This window comes from Lolium perenne, chromosome 7 (assembly GCF_019359855.2).
Source record: "Lolium perenne isolate Kyuss_39 chromosome 7, Kyuss_2.0, whole genome shotgun sequence".
Lineage (NCBI taxonomy): Eukaryota > Viridiplantae > Streptophyta > Magnoliopsida > Poales > Poaceae > Lolium > Lolium perenne.
The window spans coordinates 161,657,412-161,678,329 of record NC_067250.2 but is presented as its reverse complement, the minus strand read 5'-3'; positions in this window follow the sequence as shown (position 1 = coordinate 161,678,329).

Genomic DNA, 20,918 nt, shown 5'->3' with positions numbered 1-20,918 from the left:
ACTCGTGGAAGATGTTGGTCGATGGCGATCATGAAGTGGCTTGTGGCGGCGAAGCTCATGTGGTGACGTATGTCGATGACGGTCCTTGCCATGCCTAGATGATGGCTCATGCGACTTGGCATGTTGCTTGCGGCGCCTTGTGGAGCTTGGAGAAGAGTGTCGATGACGCTCATGATGGGGACGCTCTTGATGCTCCAAATGGTGTACTTGAAGTCGACGATCTTGTGCATAAGCACTCTCATGGTGGCGCCTTGTGGAGCTCGTAGACGAGTGTCGATGACGATCATGATGAGGACGCTCTTGATGATCCACATGATGGTGCCATCGTGGAGGCCCTCCATCTTCATATGTAGCTCCAATGGCCAAGTGGTGGTACTTGGGAGCATCGTCGTTGCTCCTTGTGGAGACTAGGTGAGGTTCCGCCATGGTGCCGATGTCGTAGACGTGGCGTTGCTCCTCCAAGTCGTCGATGTCGTACTCGTGGTGTTGCTCCACCATGTCGTCGATGTCGTAGTCGTGGTGTTGCTCCACCATGTCGTCCATGATTGGTGAGTCATTGTCGATGTAGAGCTCGTCGATGTCGTCCTCAAGGTTGTGCTCCACCATGTTGTCCGTGCTTGAGGAGCCATTGTCGATGTAGGGCTCTTCGAAGTTGTCCTCAAGGTGGTGCTCCACCATGTCGTCCATGTCGATGGTGCTTGGGGAGCTAAGGTCATTGTCGAGCTCCTCGATGTCGGAGATGTCGGTGACGCTTTCGGAGCCATAGTCGGTGTCGAGCTCCACATGTTCCTCCACATCCGCGGTGCTTGAGGAGGTGTCCTCCTCGGAGTGCTCCGCGTACTCCTCCGTATCCTCTTCGTCGCTATACATGTTAGCACGACAATATCTATATGGTGTATGTTAGTGGAAGAACACTACCCCGCAACCTTACCGTGGTATGACAAGATTGGGGTGATCCAACAAAACCGAGAGTTAGAACAATTGTATCGGGTACTCACACAAAAGCACACGCAAAAGCTAGCAAATATGGTGTTAGGTGAGTATGGTGGAAAGCCAAAAGACGAAATCCAAGATCAAGTATGTTGTCAAGAGTGGGTAAGGTCCAAAAATCCAAATGTCAAAGCGATGATCACTATAAACACGGAAAAGATATGGAACGCACACACGAGATGAACGGGGTTAGTGCGACCAAGGAATGAGCGGAAAAGTGTAAGAAGCCTGATGAGGACATCCCTACCTCACTACTACCTCCGTCATTGCAAGATGAAGATGAAGCTGTGAAGCTCAAGTCCAATAAAGTTAGGATTGGACCAATGACACGAGCTCGTGCGAAGCTACTTAAACAACAGGTGAACTTGTTCCTAAACGATACTTTGATCGACGAGAACTTTATATTACCTAAGTCGTATTACTTATGTATGATCAGGTATGAGGAGGAACCAAGCATCGCACGAGGAGGAGAGGAGCAGCTGGACAAGAAGCTGGACGTGAAGCTGGACATGGAGCTGGACGTGAAGACATCTCATGGACGCGCGAGGGAGGAGCGGGAGGCATGCGCGAGAGGAGGAGTTCTTCAGGCCGGTCCCAGGCCCGGTCAGACCGGCCCTGGCGCCGGGCCACCCGGTCACAAACCGGATTTTGAACCGGTGCCATCCGGGCCACATCCAGGGAACACGGACCCTTCGTCCGGTTTCCGCCGATCCACAGAACCCGGTCTAGGACCGGACCACCCGGTCCCAGGCCCGGTCGGCCGGCCCCGAGGCCGTGAGTCAGTCTGTCTCGACCAGATCTATTACGGGTCGGTTATTTCCGTACTTTTCGACCTGAGGTCGTCCCGAACGCCTATATAAGTCCACAGGACGCCCCCAAAGTTGCTTTAGACCACGTTTAAGATAAACCCTAGTTCTTAGTTGTTTGCTCTGCAAAACTATTGAATATTACTCTCCAATTCGCATCGATGCGGAGTTTTTATGCTACCGAAAGTTTGTGTGTGATCTGCTGTGCCATTGGGGATTAGAAGATTGCAATTAACCGCGTCGTGGTCGGCGGCTACGTGCGCAAGGGTGGGGAGTTGCGACTACCTTGCGGGGTTGAGAGCTGTTGCATTGGCATCGAGGAATCAATCGAGAGACTTCGTCGGCGTCATACAAGTTATCCTCCTCATCATCATCGATTCTATCCGCTGCTACCATCGTGTGTTCATCACCACCGTAAACTTCTTGAGAAGATCGGGCTACCCCTTATCATCTTGGTATCAGATTTCCAGGTTTCCTCGGTAAGCCATCCACAATCCACCCCATAGTTGAGTTGTGAGTGTTTTCCTATCCAGAAAAAGCCATAAAAAGTTAGGGTTAGGGTTTGCCATAGCCTTAGATTGCACTAATTTCGAGTTTTAGTTGCTTTTCGTAGTTGTTTTTGCGTATCTTTATCTTTCCTCTAGTAGAATTGTTAGGGTTTGTGTTTTCTCTATCATCTAGTTTATCATATTGTGTCAGTTTTGTTACTCCGAGTCCACATAGCGTACAGTGTGCTTGTTCCCAACCATAGACACAGCCTATCGATATACGTGACTAGGAACTTCCCCAGAAGAGACTAGTTTTACCGCTCGACAGGCTGCTCATTAGGGTTTTGGTGCGTTGCATATCTTGTTGGCCGTGTTCTCAAGGAGTTGAGTCAAAAAAAAAATCAAAAAAAAAAGAGAAAATTGAAAAGAAGCAAAAAGAGCTACATAGCTGCGTGGGTTATACAAAAAGAAAAATCCAAAAAGAAAAGTGTTGTGCTAGTTGAATCAAGTGAAGGCCTAAGTTTACTTTACTGCACCCGTAGTTGAGCAATCTTGTGCCTGTCTCGTTGAGCTTTGCTAGCGTCTTTCTTGCGCATTGTAACTTTTCCAACATATAGTTGCATTGCCCCATTATATCGCCTTGTGTGAGTATCATTGGTTGTCTACGGTCAGCGCTAGAGCTTGTTATTGGTGCAAATAGGTAGCCCACCTACAGCCCCACATATATCCTGCTTTGTCGTGTGATTTGTTCTTATACCCTTGATATTCGCTTCGCTACATCCGTGCACTAGTCCGTCAATCCAAGTTGGTAAGCAATACTAATTCACTTTGGAGCGGTAAGATTTACCTTTCTTATCAGTTTTGAGTGAGTTGTGAGAGTACCACCAAAGACCTTTGTTTAGTGCACTAACCTACTAATCATGTCTTCTACCGAGAATGTTGATGTGATGCAGAAAAAGGACGCCGCTACACCAGTTACTTGGCGTGAATTTGAGGCACTTCGTGATCACATGCAACGTGAAATACGAGTTGCTAGTGATGTGTTGGACAAGGATATTCAGAGTGTTCACTTGAAGGTCGATGAGACTACTACAGCGGTTAACACCGTTCAAACATCGGTGACGACTCTTCAAGCATCTATACAAGCTTTGACAACCGTCGTTGGTGAGATACGTACAATGGTGCAACAACAACCACCACGATGAAGATGGCAGTGTGCAAGGTGACAATGCTGAAGCTGCTAATGCTCAAGGGCGTGGTGTTGGTCGTGGTCTTGGACGTGGCGTTGGAGATGCGTTCCGTGGTCGTGGTTTTGTCCCGTCGGAGCCCAACGTGTTCCTCAACAACAAGACGATGGTTTGGGTAAGCCCAAGTTCTCAATTCCCAGATTTGAAGGAAGTGCGATGTTGAAGAATATCTTACATGGGAGCTGAAGATTGAGAGATTATGGCGTTTACATCCCGACTATACTGAAGATAGGAAGATCAAGCTTGCTTCCTCTGAATTTGATGGCTATGCATTGCGTTGGTGGGATGGACTTGTTCGTGCTCGAGAAGAAGATGGTGAGCTGCCTATTATCACATGGCGTGCTATGAAGGCGGCAATGAGAGCTCGTTTTGTGCCTACCAATTACTTGCGTTCCGTCTTTGACAAGTTGACCCAATTGAAGCAAGGTGTGTTGACGGTTGATGCTTACTACATGGAGATGGAGATGCTTATGCAGCGTGCCCGTGTCCGTGAGTCTCTTGAGATGACACTACAGCGTTTTCTGAATGGTCTGCGGTTTAATATCAAGGGAATTGTGCGTCATCACAGCTACGCTACTATGAATGAGCTACTACATCATGCAAGAGAAGCTGAGTCACAGTTGGCTGAAGAAGCGCAACAGAGGGGCCTTGCTACGGGCGCGGGCGCTACACGCCTAGGCCGCCGCCTTCTACGGCGCCATCTACGCGTTCTATGGATGTTTCTTCTTCGTCTAGCAAGCCGGTCTCCAATGTGTCTAACACAAAGAAGCCCGTCCCTGCAGCAAGTGGAACTGGTTCTAGTATGTCTACGACGCGCAACCGTGATATGGTTTGTCATACATGTGGTGGCAAGGGTCACTTCAAGAAGGATTGTCCTAATCGTAAAGTTATGATAATTAATGAGGACAATGAGTATGAAACTGGAGATGATGTTGATCCAAATGCTCCAGATGAGGATGATTATGACAGTGATGGGTTTGATGCTTTCCCTTCTGAAGCTCAAACTATTGTTGTCTCGCAGCGTGTTCTTAATGTGCAGTCAAGTGCATCTACACAGCGCTGTAATTTGTTCCAAACAAAGGCACTAGTTGGTCTGATAAAGCTTGTAAGGTCATTGTTGATGGCGGGAGTTGTCGCAATCTAGCAAGCAAAGAGTTATGTGCCAAGCTGAAACTGAAGTATCTACCGCACCCACATCCATATTATATTCAGTGGTTGAGCAATAATGGTGAGATGAAGGTGAGCCACATGGTGCGAGTTGATTTTGAGATTGGACCGTATAAGGATTCCATTGAATTTGATGTGGTTCCTATGACGGTTTGTCACCTATTGTTGGGCCGGCCATGGCTCTATGACCGTTCTGTGCAACACAATGGCCGCGCCAATACATATCACTTGGAGTTCAAGGGCAAGAAAATTAACTTACAGCCTATGTCACCACAGCAAATTGTCAATGAGTCTCGTCAGAAGATTGAAGTAAACTTGGAGGATGCATCCATAGATAGGCGAGAGAATTGTAATGCCGTGAGTGATATAACGAAAAGTGAGAGAGTGAATTCCTTAGTCTCATTAGCCACCAAACAAGACATGAGAGAATTTTGTGAGGATCCTACAACCATGCCTATTGTGCTCATGTACAAGGGTACGGTTTTGGTTTCTAACGACATGACTCCTCTTCCTCTTGGTGTTTCTAATGTTTTGCAGGAATTCAGCGACGTGTTTCCGGAAGAGGTACCCGCAGGACTTCCACCATTGCGAGGTATTGAGCATCAAATTGACTTGATCCCCGGAGCATCGCTGCCCAATAGGGCGCCATATAGAACGAATCCCGAAGAGACGAAGGAGATACGAAGCAAGTACAAGCGTTACTCGACAAAGGTTATATCCGCATAAGCCTTAGTCCTTGTGCTGTTCTGTTATTCTTGTTCCTAAGAAAGATGGTACATGGCGTATGTGCGTAGATTGTAGAGCGATAAACAACATTACTATTCGATATCGTCATCCTATTCCCCGTTTAGAGGATATGCTAGATGAATTGAGTGGTGCTGCTGTTTTCACTAAAATTGATTTGCGTAGTGGTTATCATCAAATTAGGATGAAAGAAGGGGATGAGTGGAAAACCGCCTTTAAAACAAAATTTGGTTTATATGAGTGGTTAGTAATGCCTTTTGGTTTGACTAATGCACCTAGTACTTTCATGAGACTGATGAACCATGTTTTGCGTGATTTTATTGGCAAGTTTGTGGTTGTATATTTTGATGATATATTAATCTACAGCCGCAATGAATCTGATCATATTATACATATTCGACATGTTTTGCAAGTGTTGCGTGATAGTAAACTCTATGGTAATCTTGAGAAGTGCACATTTTGCAAAGATAAGGTCATATTTACGGGTTATGTTGTCTCTAAGCATGGAGTAGAAGTAGATGTGTCTAAAATTGAAGCTATTCAAAATTGGCCTACTCCCATGAATGTGAGTCAAGTTAGAAGTTTTCATGGTCTAGCTGGGTTTTATCGCCGTTTTGTGCCCAATTTTTCTACTATTGCGGCACCTTTGAATGAATTGACTAAAAAGGGTGTTGTCTTTGAGTGGGGCGTTGCCCAAGATCATGCTTTTGATGAACTGAAACGATTGTTAACTTCTGCACCGTTGCTTGCACTTCCTGATTTCAATAAGCAATTTGAGATTGAATGTGATGCTAGTGGTATTGGAATTGGTGGTGTGTTGATGCAAGAGGGTCGCCCCATTGCATATTTTTCTCGAGAAACTTTACGGTGCTAAGTTGAACTATCCAATATATGATAAAGAATTGTATGCTTTAATTAGAGTTCTTGAGGTTTGGCAACATTATTTGTGGCCAAAAGAATTTATCATACGATTCGATCATGAAGCTTTGAAATATCTGAAAGCCCAATCTACTTTGCATAGGCGTCTTGCTAAGTGGGTTGAGTTTATTGAGTCTTTTCCGTACATTATTAAGCATAAGAAGGGAAAAGATAATATTCTTCTTGATGCTCTGTCTAGGAAGACTATGCTATTAACCCATCTTGATGTTAAAATTCCTGGATTAGAGGTGTTATGTGATTTATATGCGACTGATCATGATTTTGCTGAACCATACCGCTTATGTGTTATTGGTAAAGCATGGGAAAAATATCACATACACGATGGGTTCTTGTTTAGAGCTAACAAACTATGTGTTCCAGAATCGTACGTGCGTTTGCTCTTATTGCGGGAATCTCATCTTTGGAGGTTTGATGGGTCACTTTGGGCGTGAGAAGAGCGCTACTCATGCTCGCTGATCACTTTTATTGGCCAAAGATGAGGCGGGACGTGGACAGGTATGTCAAGAGGTGCATTACTTGCAACAAGTCCAAGTCCAAGCTGAAGCCTCACGGTTTGTATACTCCTTTACCGGCACCTACTACACCTTGGGAAGATATTAGTATGGATTTTGTGTTGGGTTTTGCCGCGTACTAAGAGAGGCCATGATTCTATATTTGTGGTAGTGGACAGATTTTCTAAAATGTCACACTTTATTGCCTGCCACAAAAGCGACGATGCATCGCATATTGCTAACCTGTTTTTCGGGGAGATTGTTCGACTACATGGAGTCCCGAAGACTATTGTTTCGATCGTGATGTGAAGTTCATGAGCTACTTCTGGAAGACACTTTGGGGAAGCTGGGGACAAAGCTACTGTTCAGTACTACTTGTCATCCCCAAACCGATGGTCAAGCTGAGGTGGTGAATCGAACCTTGTCACAACTTGTTGAGATCCATGATCAAGAAGAACCTGAAGGAGTGGGAAGAGTGTTTGCCGCATGTGGAGTTTGCTTACAACAGGGCGGTACACTCTACCACAGAGTTGTGTCCTTTTGAGGTGGTGTATGGTTTCAAACCCATTACTCCACTTGACTTATTGCCTTTGCCCATACATGAGAGAGTTCATATGGAGGCATCCAAGAGGGCAGATTTTGTGAAGAAAATACATGTGAAGACTAAAGAGTTGATAGAAAAGAAAGGCAAGAGCAATGCTGCAAGGATGAACAAGAAGCGCAAAGAGATGTTGTTCAAGCCTGGTGATATGGTGCAGGTACATTTTCGCAAGGATAGGTTCCCGAAGCTGCGGAAGTCTAAGTTGAAGCCTCGTGGTGCTGGTCCTTACAAAGTGCTTGCCAAGATCAATGATAATGCATACTCGATAGATCTTCCAGTTGATGAGTTTGGTGTCGATAATTCTTTCAATGTTGCTGATTTGACACCATATGACGGAGAAGACCTTGGAGCGTCGAGGTCGACGCCTTTTGAAGGGGGGGGAGATGATGAGGACATCCCTACCTCACTACTACCTCCGTCATTGCAAGATGAAGATGAAGCTGTGAAGCTCAAGTCCAATAAAGTTAGGATTGGACCAATGACACGAGCTCGTGCGAAGCTACTTAAACAACAGGTGAACTTGTTCCTAAACGATACTTTGATCGACGAGAACTTTATATTACCTAAGTCGTATTACTTATGTATGATCAGGTATGAGGAGGAACCAAGCATCGCACGAGGAGGAGAGGAGCAGCTGGACAAGAAGCTGGACGTGAAGCTGGACATGGAGCTGGACGTGAAGACATCTCATGGACGCGCGAGGGAGGAGCGGGAGGCATGCGCGAGAGGAGGAGTTCTTCGAGCCGGTCCCAGGCCCGGTCGACCGGCCACGGCGCCGGGCCACCGGTCACAAACCGGATTTTGAACCGGTGCCATCCGGGCCACATCCGGGGAACACGGACCCTTCGTCCGGTTTCCGCTCGATCCTGAACCCGGTCTAGGACCGGACCACCCGGTCCCAGGCCCGGTCGACCGGCCCCCAGACCGGCCGAGTCCGAGTCTGTCTCGACCAGATCTATTCTGGGTCGGTTATTTCCGTACTTTTTCGACCTGAGGTCGTCCCGAACGCCTATATAAGTCCCTGGGACGCCCCCAAAGTTGCTTTAGACCACGTTTAAGATAAACCCTAGTTCTTAGTTGTTTGCTCTGCAAAACTATTGAATATTACTCTCCAATTCGCATCGATCTGGAGTTTTATGCTACTGAAAGTTTGTGTGTGATCTGCTGTTCCATTGGGGATTAGAAGATTGCAATTTACCGCTTCGTGGTCGGCGGCTACGTGCGCAAGTGTGTGGAGTTGCGAATATCTTGCAGGGTTGAGAGCTGTTGCATTGGCATCAGGAATCAATCGAGAGACTTCGTCGGCGTCATACAAGTTATCCTCCTCATCATCATCGATTCTATCCGCTGCTACCATCGTGTGTTCATCACCACCGTCGCTTACTGAGAAGATCGGGCTACCCCTTATCAAAGCCCTTAAGCAAGGGTGCTCGGTGTCACACTAACACAAGAAGAGCTCAAAGCTTCGGTTGCAAAGGAAGAGACAACAAGATTCACACGTGGCCTCTCTTCTCTTCTCTCTCTTTTGCTTAAAAGCTTTTTCTCTGTTGTATATGGTGGCACTTGCACTCTTTTGTATCTATGGTGGCACTTTGTACACTTTTGTATGTATGATGGCACTTGCACTCTTTTGGTGCTTTTCTTTCTTTTTCACGCTCTATGTTAGCGTTAGCTCCCTCTTGCTATCTTGCCACACGAGTTTTGCTTAGAAGCTTGACTCCACACTACACACACACCTCACAATCGGGGCCACGTGCAATGTCTCGCAACACTCAATAAGCAATGCTCGATAGGATAGATCGCAAAAGAAGAGGGGTTACAAGGGAAATGCAAGTTATACCTAAGATGTTAGGCGGTGATGAACACACAACTTGCGATGAAGGTGGTGGTGTCAAGAGTACGGTTGCAAGTCCGGGGTGCCGAGGATGTCGTCGCTTGCTTCGTAGCTGCGGATTAGTTGTACAAACAAGGCACTCAAACCGGAACAAGCAAACACAAGTTAGCGGAAGAAATGGGTCAAAGTAGCTTGGCGGTGGTGGCGGTGGTAAGCCGGTGGTGGTGGTGTCGATGCCCTTGCGGTTGCGGCGGAGGTTATGGGGCCGCGGTGATGTTTCCCGGTGGTTTGGGGAGGGTGGCGGTGCTTGCAGGCGGCGGAGAGGGTGGTGGTGGTTGGCGGAGGTGGTGGTGGAGGTGGCGCCCGGTTGGCGCCCGGTTGACCAGGCCCTGGACCGGCCTGTCCGGTCTACAGCCCGGTTGACCGGGTTCTGGCCCGGTTGGCGCCCGGTTGGCGCCCGGTTTGCGCCCGGTTGGCGCCGATCTGGCGCCGGTTGACCGGCCCTGGTGCCAGGCTGTCCGGTCACTGGCCCGGTTGGCGCCCGGTCGACCGGATTTCGCGGGGCACAGATTTTCTCTCTCCTGTTCTTGAGCGAAACCAAGCCAAATCGACCAAAACGAAGGGAAACGATGGAATTGGGGGCTAAAAGTTGGGGAGATAGTAGATCAAGCACTCCAACACCAAATCCATGGATCAAAACCACTCAAAACGCAACCAAATCGCAGATCGGTCAAGAGGCAAATTAGGGCTATTTTTGGGGATTTTTGGGGAAAATTTTTAGAGACGAAATTGGATGGGTGGGGGGGTCAAATCCGCGGAAACCAAAGGCTGCTGATACCATATGATGAGGTCTAAGACCCCGTGTGTGGCCCGATCTTGCGGTTGACCCAAAATCCAAAGGAGGGAGAGAGGGAGAGCGCGAAGAACACGAAGAACACGATGAACTCACGCACGCACACCAACCCGATACAATCGATACTTACCCCGTGGCTCGATGGACCACGCCAATAGAATCAACCCGGAAGAGACACGCGGTAGAATTCCGAGCGGAGAGATTGGTGAGGGAGATGAATCTAGGAGTGGGAGAGTGATGCGGGGTGGCTTTCGGACACCTCCGCCTCAAGACCGTCAAGTGCAACCCCGCCTATCGTCGACGCTACACCATGGCCAAAGAGTCCCCCAAGTGGACCTTCAACCCTAAACCACGCTACACGTGACAAGGTGAACTCCTTCCTCTCGATACTCGACCTCGTCAATACCTTGAATGGAATGCTACCTCATATCGGTGTGCTACATATCATTAGGTACAAGAATCATCGAGGAACCGGAGAGGAGGAACACCCATGGCGCAAGGAAGCGAGGGAAGGGAAGAGGAGCCATTCATCATGGTGCAAGGAAGAAGGAAGAAGGAAGAAGAAGAAGAGAAGAAGGAAGAGGGAGGAGGAGGCCCAGCCGGCCCAGAGTCCGGTCCGACCGGGCCCCAGACCGACCCGCCCGGTTGGCGACCGGTCGACCGGCTCCACAACCGGACCGCCCGGTCCCAGGCCCGGTCTGACCGGTCCCAGACCGGATCCGACGGGAACTACCCACCCAACTGCCTAAGTTACCCACTTATGTACCTTTTCGCCATGTGTTGTCTTGTAGGCCTATATATAGACCCAAGACACCCCCCCTTACCTCTTTAGACTTGTTTTGAACTCAAACCTAAATTTGAGCTTAGTCTCCCTTGGGTATCATCCCTCTGTAATCAAGGCACCTTGGTTGTTGATTTGGAACTTGTTGAGTGAGATTCTAGTACAAGATACTCTCTCTCCCTCACCAAGCTCTTCTTCTCCAATCCCAATCTCTCCCCGGGGAATTCTACCGCGTGTCTCTTCCTCGGAGATTCTATTGGCGTGGTCCATCGAGCCACGGAGGTAAGCATCGGGTGTATCGGGTTGTGTGTGTGCGTGAGTCTCGGAGTTCCTCGTGTTCATCGCCGTGTTCTTCGTGTTCCTCGCGTTTTCCCATCTTCCCCCTTGGTTTCGAAGTCAATCCGCGAGATCGGGCCACACACGGGGTCTTAGACCTCATCAGAGAGAGAGTGGGTAACACTAGAATCTCACACACCAAATCCAATCATCCAACATAGGTTGCCTTGATACAAAGGGGATGAAACCCTAGGGAGACAAAGCTCATCTTCATGTTTAAGCTATCATCTTGTCTAAGGGGTAAAGGAGGGGTCCAAGCTACTTATATAGGCACACATGGCCAGCAAGGGCGAGCAGTGCGCGAATGGATAAGTTAAGGCAGTTTGGGGGGTCATTCCCGTCAGATCCGGTTTGGGTCCGGTCTGACCGGGCCTGTGACCGGGCTGTCCGGTCATGGGTCCGGTCGACCGGGCGCAAACCGGGAATCTGCGAAGATTCCGGTTTCCTTCCGGTACGATGGAGCTGCGCCCGGTTGGGCGCCCGGTTGACCGGGCCTGGGACCGGGTCGTCCGGTCGTGGGGCCGGTCTGACCGGGTCCTGGACCAGGTCGGCTGGGCCTCTTCCTCCCGCCTCTTCTTCCTCCTTCCTTCTTCTCTCATTCTTCTTCTTCCTTCTTCCTTGCACCATGATGAATGGCTCCTCTTCCCTTCCCTCGCTTCCTTGCACCATGGGTGTTCCTCCTCTCCGGTCCTCGATGACTCTTGTACCTAATGACAAATAACATGCCGACATGAGGTAGCATTCCATTCAAGGTATCTACGAGGTCGAGTATCGAGAGGAAGGAGTTCACCTTGTCGCGTGTAGCGTGGGTTAGGGTTGAAGGTCCACTTGGGGAACTCTTTGGCCATGGTGTAGCGTCGACGATAGGCGGGGCTGCACATGATGGTCTTGGTGTAGCGACGTCGGTGACCGGGGCTACATCACTTCGAATAAGACCCGAACCCAAAACCTTCCATATGGTGGGGAAACCTACCCAAGCTAGGACTCCCACTAGAGGTGGGAGTTCCACCTCCCATATGGGGGGGTGGCCGGCCCCCTAAGGGGGAGTCCACTTGGGACTCCTCCCCCACTAGGGTTGGCCGGCCATGGAGGTGGAGTCCCACCGGGACTCCACCTTCCTTGGTGGTTTCTTCCGGACTTTTCTAGAACCTTCTAGAACCTTCCATAGAACCTTCCGCATCATTTTAATTCACATAAAATGACATCCTATATATGAATCTTATTCTCCGGACCATTCCGGAACTCCTCGTGATGTCCGGGATCTCATCCGGGACTCCGAACAAATATTCGAACTCCATTCCATATTCAAGTTCTACCATTTCAACATCAAACCTTAAGTGTGTCACCCTACGGTTCGCGAACTATGCGGACATGGTTGAGTACTCACTCCGACCAATAACCAATAACGGGATCTGGAGATCCATAATGGCTCCCACATATTCAACGATGACTTCAGTGATCGAATGAACCATTCACATACGATACCAATTCCCTTTGTCACGCGATATTTTGCTTGTCCGAGGTTTGATCATCGGTATCACTCTATACCTTGTTCAACCTCATCTCCTGACAAGTACTCTTTACTCGTACCGTGGTATGTGGTCTCTTATGAACTTATTCATATGCTTGCAAGACATTAGACGACATTCCACCGAGAGGGCCCAGAGTATATCTATCCGTCATCGGGATGGACAAATCCCACTGTTGATCCATATGCCTCAACTCATACTTTCCGGATATTTAATCCCACCTTTATAACCACCCATTTACGCAGTGGCGTTTGGTGTAATCAAAGTACCTTTTCGGTATAAGTGATTTACATGATCTCATGGTCATAAGGACTAGGTAACTATGTATCGAAAGCTTATAGCAAATAACTCAATGACGTGATCTTATGCTATGCTTAATTGGGTGTGTCCATTACATCATTCATATAATGATATAACCTTGTTATTAATAACATCCAATGTTCATGATTATGAAACTAATCATCCATTAATCAACAAGCTAGTTTTAAGAGGCATACTAGGGACTTCTTTGTTGTCTACATATCACACATGTACTAATGTTTCTGATGAGGTCTAAGACCCCGTGTGTGGCCCGATCTCGCGGATTGACTTCGAAACCAAGAGGGGAGATGGGAAAACGCGAGGAACACGAAGAACACGATGAACACGAGGAACTCCGAGACTCACGCACGCACACCAACCCGATACACCCGATACTTACCCCCGTGGCTCGATGGACCACGCCAATAGAATCACCCGGAAGAGGCACGCGGCAGAATTCCCGGTGAGAGATTGGTGTTGGAGAAAAGGGGATTGGTGAGGGAGAGAGAGTAGCTTGTACTAGAATCTCACTCAACAATATCCAAATCAACAACAAGGATGGCCTTGATTACAGAGGGATGATACCCAAGGGAGACTAAGCTCAAAATTAGGTTTGAGTTCAAAACAAGTCTAAAGAGCTAAAGGGGTGCTTGGGGTGCTTATATAGTCTTACAAGGCGTCACAGGCCGAAAAGGTAAGTTCGGGCCGAAAATATAACTTAAGTCGCGCAGGCTGGTCAGGAGGCCGGGATCGGCAAGACTGTGAAGCGGGCGATCGAGGCAGTCGAACCGGGACTGTGGCCAAGGCAGGCCGGTTTCAGACCGGAACTGGGACCGGGCGGTGACCGGACGAGGCTCCAAGTCCCTGGATGGTGCCGGATGTCACGAGCGCGAATCCCGGTTTCGACCGGCGGCCCGTCAGGAGGCCGGTCGAGCCGGGGCTGTGGACCGGGTGATCCGGTCGAGGAGCCGGTCTGGCCGGGTTCTGGACCGGCCGTCCGTCTTCTCTTCCTTGCGCTCTTCGGGCGACTTCTGTCCAGCTCCATGTCCATCTTCGTGTCCATCTTCTTGTCCATTGCTCCTCTCCTCCCTTTGACCATGGCGTATCCTCCTCTTGGTGACCTTGATGCTCCTTGTACCTAATGACACATAACACGTCGGCATGAGGTAGCAATCCATCCAAAGGTGTACCAAGATCAAGGGTGGTGAGGAGCGAGTTCACCTCATCATGTAGCGCTTTGACTCGGGCTCGTGTCATCGGTCCACTTGGGGGACTTGTTGGTCTTGGTGTGGAGGTGACCGAAGGCCACCCCGCATCATCTCCCCCTTGGGAAAGAGTCGTCCTCGACTCTTGTTCCTCTTCATCTTCATGATATGGCGACAAGTCCGCAACGTTGAAGGTGTTGCTCACCAAGTACTTGGAGGTGGGGATGTCGATGACGTAAGCATTGTTGTTGATGCGTTTGAGAACCTTGAAGGGACCATCTCCTCTTGGCTTGAGCTTGGAGTTGCGCTCACGAGGGAACCTTTCCTTCGGAGGTGTATCCAAACGAGGTCTCCTTCTTGAAATATCCTTTCCTTCTTCTTGGCGTTGAGGCGGGTAGCTTGACGAAGCACATGTTCTTGAATGGTAGCTCTTGTTTCTTCATGAAGTTTCTTCACGTCGGCGGCGCGCTTGGCGAAGTCCATGTTCATTCGCTCATGAAGGGGAAGTGGTAGTATGTCGAGTGCCATGAGCGGCTCAAACCCGTAGACGACCATGAATGGACTCCTTGATGTAGTCGAGTGCTTGGCGCGGTTGTAGGCGAACTCCGCGTGTGGGATGCATTCCTCCCATGACTTCAAGTTTTTCTTCACGAGGATGCGTAGGAGGGTGGAGAGGCTTCGATTGACCACTTCCGTTTGGCCGTCCGTTTGCGGGTGCGATGATGATGAGAATAAGAGCTTCACTCCAAACTTTGCCATGAGCGTCTTCCAAAGATAACTCATGAACTTGACATCTCGATCCGACACAATGCTTTGTGGTACTCCATGTAGGCGAACGATTTCCCTGAAAAACAATGAAGCAATGTGTGAAGCATCGTCGCTCTTATGGCAAGGTATGAAATGAGCCATCTTAGAGAATCTATCCACTACCACGAATATAGAATCATGACCATGCTTAGTGCGAGGCAATCCTAGAACAAAATCCATGCTAATATCGGTCCATGGTGCATGTGGAATAGGCAAAGGGGTATAAAGACCATAGGGATTGGAGGTAAACTTAGCTTGTAAGCATGTGGTGCACCGGCGGCAAAGGCGTTCGACGTCGCGGTACATTCTTGGCCAATAGTAGTGGGTTGAGAGCATGGCATATGTCTTCTCTCGACCAAAGTGACCCATAAGACCTCCTCCATGTGACTCTTGCAAAAGCAATTTTCGAAGCGAAGACTCGGGATGCAAATCTTGTTAGCTTTAAACAAATAGCCATCATGCAAATAGAAATCATCCACTCCTCGCTCAACGGAGCACTTCTCAAAAATTGGAGCAAAGAAAGAATCGGAAGGATAGAGTTCTTTGATCTCTTCAAGTCCCAAAACATGAAAATCCAAACGAGTTAGCAAAAGGGTGTTTTTGCGGGAAAGAGCATCCGCCACAACATTGTCCTTGCCCTTCTTGTATTTGATCACATATGGGAAGGACTCAATGAACTCGACCCATTTTGCATGTCGTTTGTTCAAGTTGTGTTGGCTTTTCAAATACTTCAAGGACTCATGGTCGGAATGAATGATAAACTCTTTTGGCCAAAGATAGTGTTGCCAAACTTCAAGAACACGAACCAAAGCGTAGAGCTCCTTGTCATATATAGGATAGTTGAGGCGTGCGCCATCCAACTTCTCACTATAGTATGCCACGGGTTTGCCCTCTTGCATAAGGACGCCACCAATACCAAGCCCACTTGCATCACACTCAATCTCAAAAGTTTTGGCAAAATTTGGAAGAACAAGAAGTGGAGCTTCGGTAAGGCGTTTCTTCAACTCATCAAAAGCATTTTGTTGGGCCTTGCCCCAAACAAACGGAACATTCTTTTTGGTAAGCTCATTCAAAGGGCAAGCAATGGTGCTAAAGTCTTTCACAAAGCGGCGGTAAAACCCGGCAAGTCCATGGAAGCTTCGGACTTGGCCAACATTTGTAGGGGTAGGCCAATTATGGATGGCCTCCACCTTGGAAGAATCAACTTCAATCCCATTAGCGGAAACCACAAAACCAAGAAAAACCAATTTGTTTTGAGCAAATGTGCACTTGGGGAGGTTAGCATAAAGCTTTTCATGGCGCAAGATGCACAAGACTTCTCTCACATGTTGCACATGGTCCTCGAGGTTTTTGCTATAAATAAGAATATCATCGAAGTAAACAACCACGCTCTTGCCAATGAGAGGACGCAAGATGTGATTCATGAGGCGCATGAAAGTTGATGGAGCATTGGAAAGACCGAAAGGCATAACGAGCCATTCATAGAGACCAAGTTTGGTCTTGAATGCCGTTTTCCATTCATCACCAATAGCCATGCGGATTTGATGGTAACCACTACGCAAATCGACTTTAGAGAAAATCGTGGCACCACTAAGTTCATCAAGCATATCATCTAAACGCGGAATGGGATGGCGGTAACGGACGGTAATGGCATTGATGGGGCGACAATCCATACACATCCGTTGCGTCTCATCCGGTTTAGGCACAAGAATCACGGGAACCGCACAAGGGCTAAGGCTTTCTCGGACGTACCCTTTGGCGAGGAGATCTTGAATTTGGCGGTTGATCTCCTTGGTCTCTTCGGGGTTGGTGCGGTAGGCGGCACGGTTTGGGAGCGGAGCGCCGGGTATGAGGTCGATGCGGTGTTCTATGCCTCGGAGTGGTGGTAGTCCATGAGGGAGCTCGTCGGGGAAGACATCTTGGAATTCCTGCAAAAGAGACAACAAAGATGGAGGAATGTTGGTCAAGTCGTTAGTCGCCGACGAGGGTCCCTTGCATATGAGCACATAGTGCAATATGGTGGATGGGTTCTCTTGGAGCTCTCTCCACTCACTCTTGGTGGCTAGAAGGACACTCTTGGGCTCACTCATGTATGGCTTGTGGCGCTCACTCTCTTTGTGGTGGGTCGCTCCCTCTCCTCTCATCTCACTATGGTGGGTGCGGAGTTGTGCCCTCGCTAAAGCCTTCGCATTATCCGCGACGATTTGGCTAGGAGTCATCGGGCGCAACTCGAACTTCTTGTCGTTGACCTTGAAGGTGTATGTGTTGGAGAGTCCATCATGTATAGCCTTCTTGTCATATTGCCAAGGGCGGCCAAGCAACATGTGGCACACCGTCATGGGTACCACGTCACACTCGATGGTGTCCTCATAAGGGCCGATCTTGAAGTTGACGGTGACGGTATGTTGTATCTTGACGTTGCCCTTGTCGCTCAACCATTGGATATGGTAGGGGTGAGGATGCTTGCGGAGAGTGAGGTGGAGCTTCTCACACAACTCGGTGCTCGCAAGGTTGTGGCAACTTCCACCATCGATGATGACCTTGATAGACTTGCCACCAATTCCGGCACGGGTTTGGAAGATGTTGCACCGTTGTTCTTCCATATCATGAGGTTGTGTGGTTAGCACCCTTGTGACCACAAGTGAGGGACTTGGGTCATGTTCACATAAGAGAGGATCTTCTCCACTTTCTTGCTCATAAGCTTCTTCACTTGCCACGGCGGCTTGCACAAGGGCTTCATATTCATCCTCATCAAGAGTCTCGATGTCACCGTTCTCCATAGTGATCATGACCTTGGTGTTCTTGCACTCAAATGATTTGTGACCTTGGGTGCCACACTTGAAACAAGTGACACTAGAGGGTCCCGTGGATGCCTTAGAGGAGGCGGTGGAGGAGACCGTTTGCTTCATGCGACTTTGGATAGTCGGCTTCTTGGAAGGTGTAGAGGATGCGTCGGTCTTGGCACTTGTAGCATAAGGAGTTGATGTAGTAGGAGGAGTCGATGTAGCGAGCTTGGAGGAGAAATAGGACTTGGCCTTGGAGTACTTGATGTCCTCAATCACTTGGCGCTCGGCCTTCGATGCTTGGTGGACTAACTCAACCATGTTGGAGTAGGGTTGGAACTCGACAATCCTCTTGATAGGATAAGTAAGGCCATTGAAGAAGCGGGCAATTGTTTGTTCCTCGGACTCTTGGATGTTGGCTCGCATCATAGTGAGCTCCATCTCCTTGTAGAACTCCTCAACGGTCTTGGTGCCTTGCTTCAACTTTTGGAGCTTGTTGAAGAGGTCGGTCATGTAGTGTGCGGGGACAAAACGAGCATGCATCTCCTTCTTCATATCTTCCCAAGTGTCAATAGGAGGTTCACCCTTTTCTTCTCGAAGAGTGAGGACTTGCTCCCACCAAGTGTTGGCGTAGTCTTCAAACTCGAGTGATGCCATAGCCACTTTCTTGGCACCGGAGTAGTTGTGGATGCGGAAGATCTTGTCCACCTTGAGTGCCCATGAGAGGTAGGCCTCGGCATCTTCTTCTCCCTTGAACTTTGGCATGGTGAACTTTAGTCTTCCAAACATGTTCTCTTCATCCTCCAAGGTTCGTCTACGAGGAGGGGCGCCTTCATCTCTTGCGGCTAGAGGTGGAATAGGAGGTCTTCTACGGCCAACCATAGCATTGGGTTGGCGTTGGAGTTGAACACTTGCTTCACTTGGTTCACGGTGAGGATGTGGTTGAAGATCTTGTCGCGGTTGAGGACGATGCTCAATGTTGGGTCTCTCATCTTGATCATGGTGTAGTTCTCGTCGTCCACGTTGATCATGGTGAGGGTGGCGACGAAGATCTCGCCGAGGTGGATCTTGAGGATCTTGGTCTTGGGGGTGGCCATCACGCCCATGGTGAGCATGGCGATCCGCTTGGTGACGATCTTGTTGAAGGCCTTGAGCTTGTGGAGGACGCTCATGTGGACGAGCATGGCGATGTATTTCTCCACGCCTAGAGTTGGAGCGGGAGTCTTCATGACGAACATGTGAGTGATGAGGTCGATGATGGTCTTCACGCCTTGAGGAAGAGCTTGGGGACGAAAGGCCACCATGAGAGTAATGGTCTTCATGCCTTGAGGAAGAGCTTGATGAAGAGGAAGTAGAACGGTGTCGACGATGGCGACCCAAGTTGGTGATGGCGCGCTCGAGGCTATCCATGCGCCGCTCCATGTTGGCATCATTGGCCGCCATTTGGCCATTCAAGTTGTCCGTAGCTTCACGAAGAAGGGCCAAGTCTTGGTTCACGGTGGAGAAGTTGTGAGCCACCTCATCGTATTGCTCGTCGATGCGCGTCTCGAAGAGGGAGAGTTGCTCCTTGAACTCTTGTCGTTGCGTCCATAGGTTGTGTTGAGTAGCCAACCTCTCGGTGTTGCGGAGGATCTCTTCATCCCTAGTGGTATCTCCGTTCCTATCCATGATGGAAAGACAAGAACTATGTTGTGTATGTTAGTGGAAGGAGACTACCTCGCACTCTTACCAAGGTAAGATAGTATTGAGGCAATCCACCAAACCGAAAGCAAGATCAAGTGTATCGGGAACACACGCAAAACCACACGCAAAAGCTAGCAAATATGGTGTTAGGCGAGTGTTGTGGAAAGCCAAAAGACAAATTCAAGATCGAGTATGTTGTTAAAAGTGGGTAAAGTCCAAAAATCCAAATGTCAATGTGACGATCACTATAAACACGGAAAAAGTTGTGGAACACACACACAAGATAAGCGGGGTTAGTGCAACCAAAAGTGAGCGGAAAAGTGTATGTATAAGTGCTCGGTGTCACACTAACACAAGGAGAGCCAAAGCTTTGGTTGCAAAGGAAGAGACAACAAGATTCACACGTGGCCTCTCTTCTCCTATCTCTCTTTGCTTAAAAGCTTTTTCTCTTTTGTATATGGCGGCACTTGCACTCGTTTGTATCTTTGGTGGCACGTGGACACTTTGTATGTATGGGCGTATGGATGTATGGATGTATGGATGTATGGTGCTACTCGCACTCTTTTTGTGTTTTTGGGCTTTTTCACACACTATGTTAGTGTTAGCCTCGCTTTTGCTATCTTGCCACACGAGTGTTTGCTTGGGTGCCTTACTCAACGCGACACACACTCCTCACAATGCGGGGCCACGTGCAATGTCTCGCAACACTAGACAAGCAATGCTCGATGGGATAGATCGCAAAAGGAAGATGGGTTACAAGGTGAAACCTGCAAGTTATACCTGCGATGGTGGTGGTGGTGGTGGTGGTGGAGATCGCCGGAAGATGAGGTCGACGGAGGGGGCGTAGCTGTGCCCGGTCTGGGGCCCGGTTGGACCGGCTGCTGGACCGGCCCGGCCGGTTGTACGGCCGGTCGACCGGATTCTGGACCGGACCGGCCGGTCTGTAGCCCGGTTGACCGGTGCTCAACCGGATCGCACGATTTCTCTCTCCTGTTCTTCACGAAAACCAAGCCAAATCGACCAAATCGAAGGGAAACGATGGAATTGGAGGCTAAAAGTTGGGGAAATAGTAGATCAAGCACAACAACACCAGATCCACGGACCAAAACCACTCAAAACGCAACCAAATCACAGATCGGTCAAAAGGCACTTTGGGGCTATTTTTGGGGATTTTTTTGGAAAATTTTCTAGGAACGAAATCGGGTGGGTGGGAGGTCAAATCCGCGGTAACCAAGAGCTGCTGATACCATATGATGAGGTCTAAGACCCCGTGTGTGGCCCGATCTCGCGGATTGACTTCGAAACCAAGAGGGGAGATGGGAAAACGCGAGGAA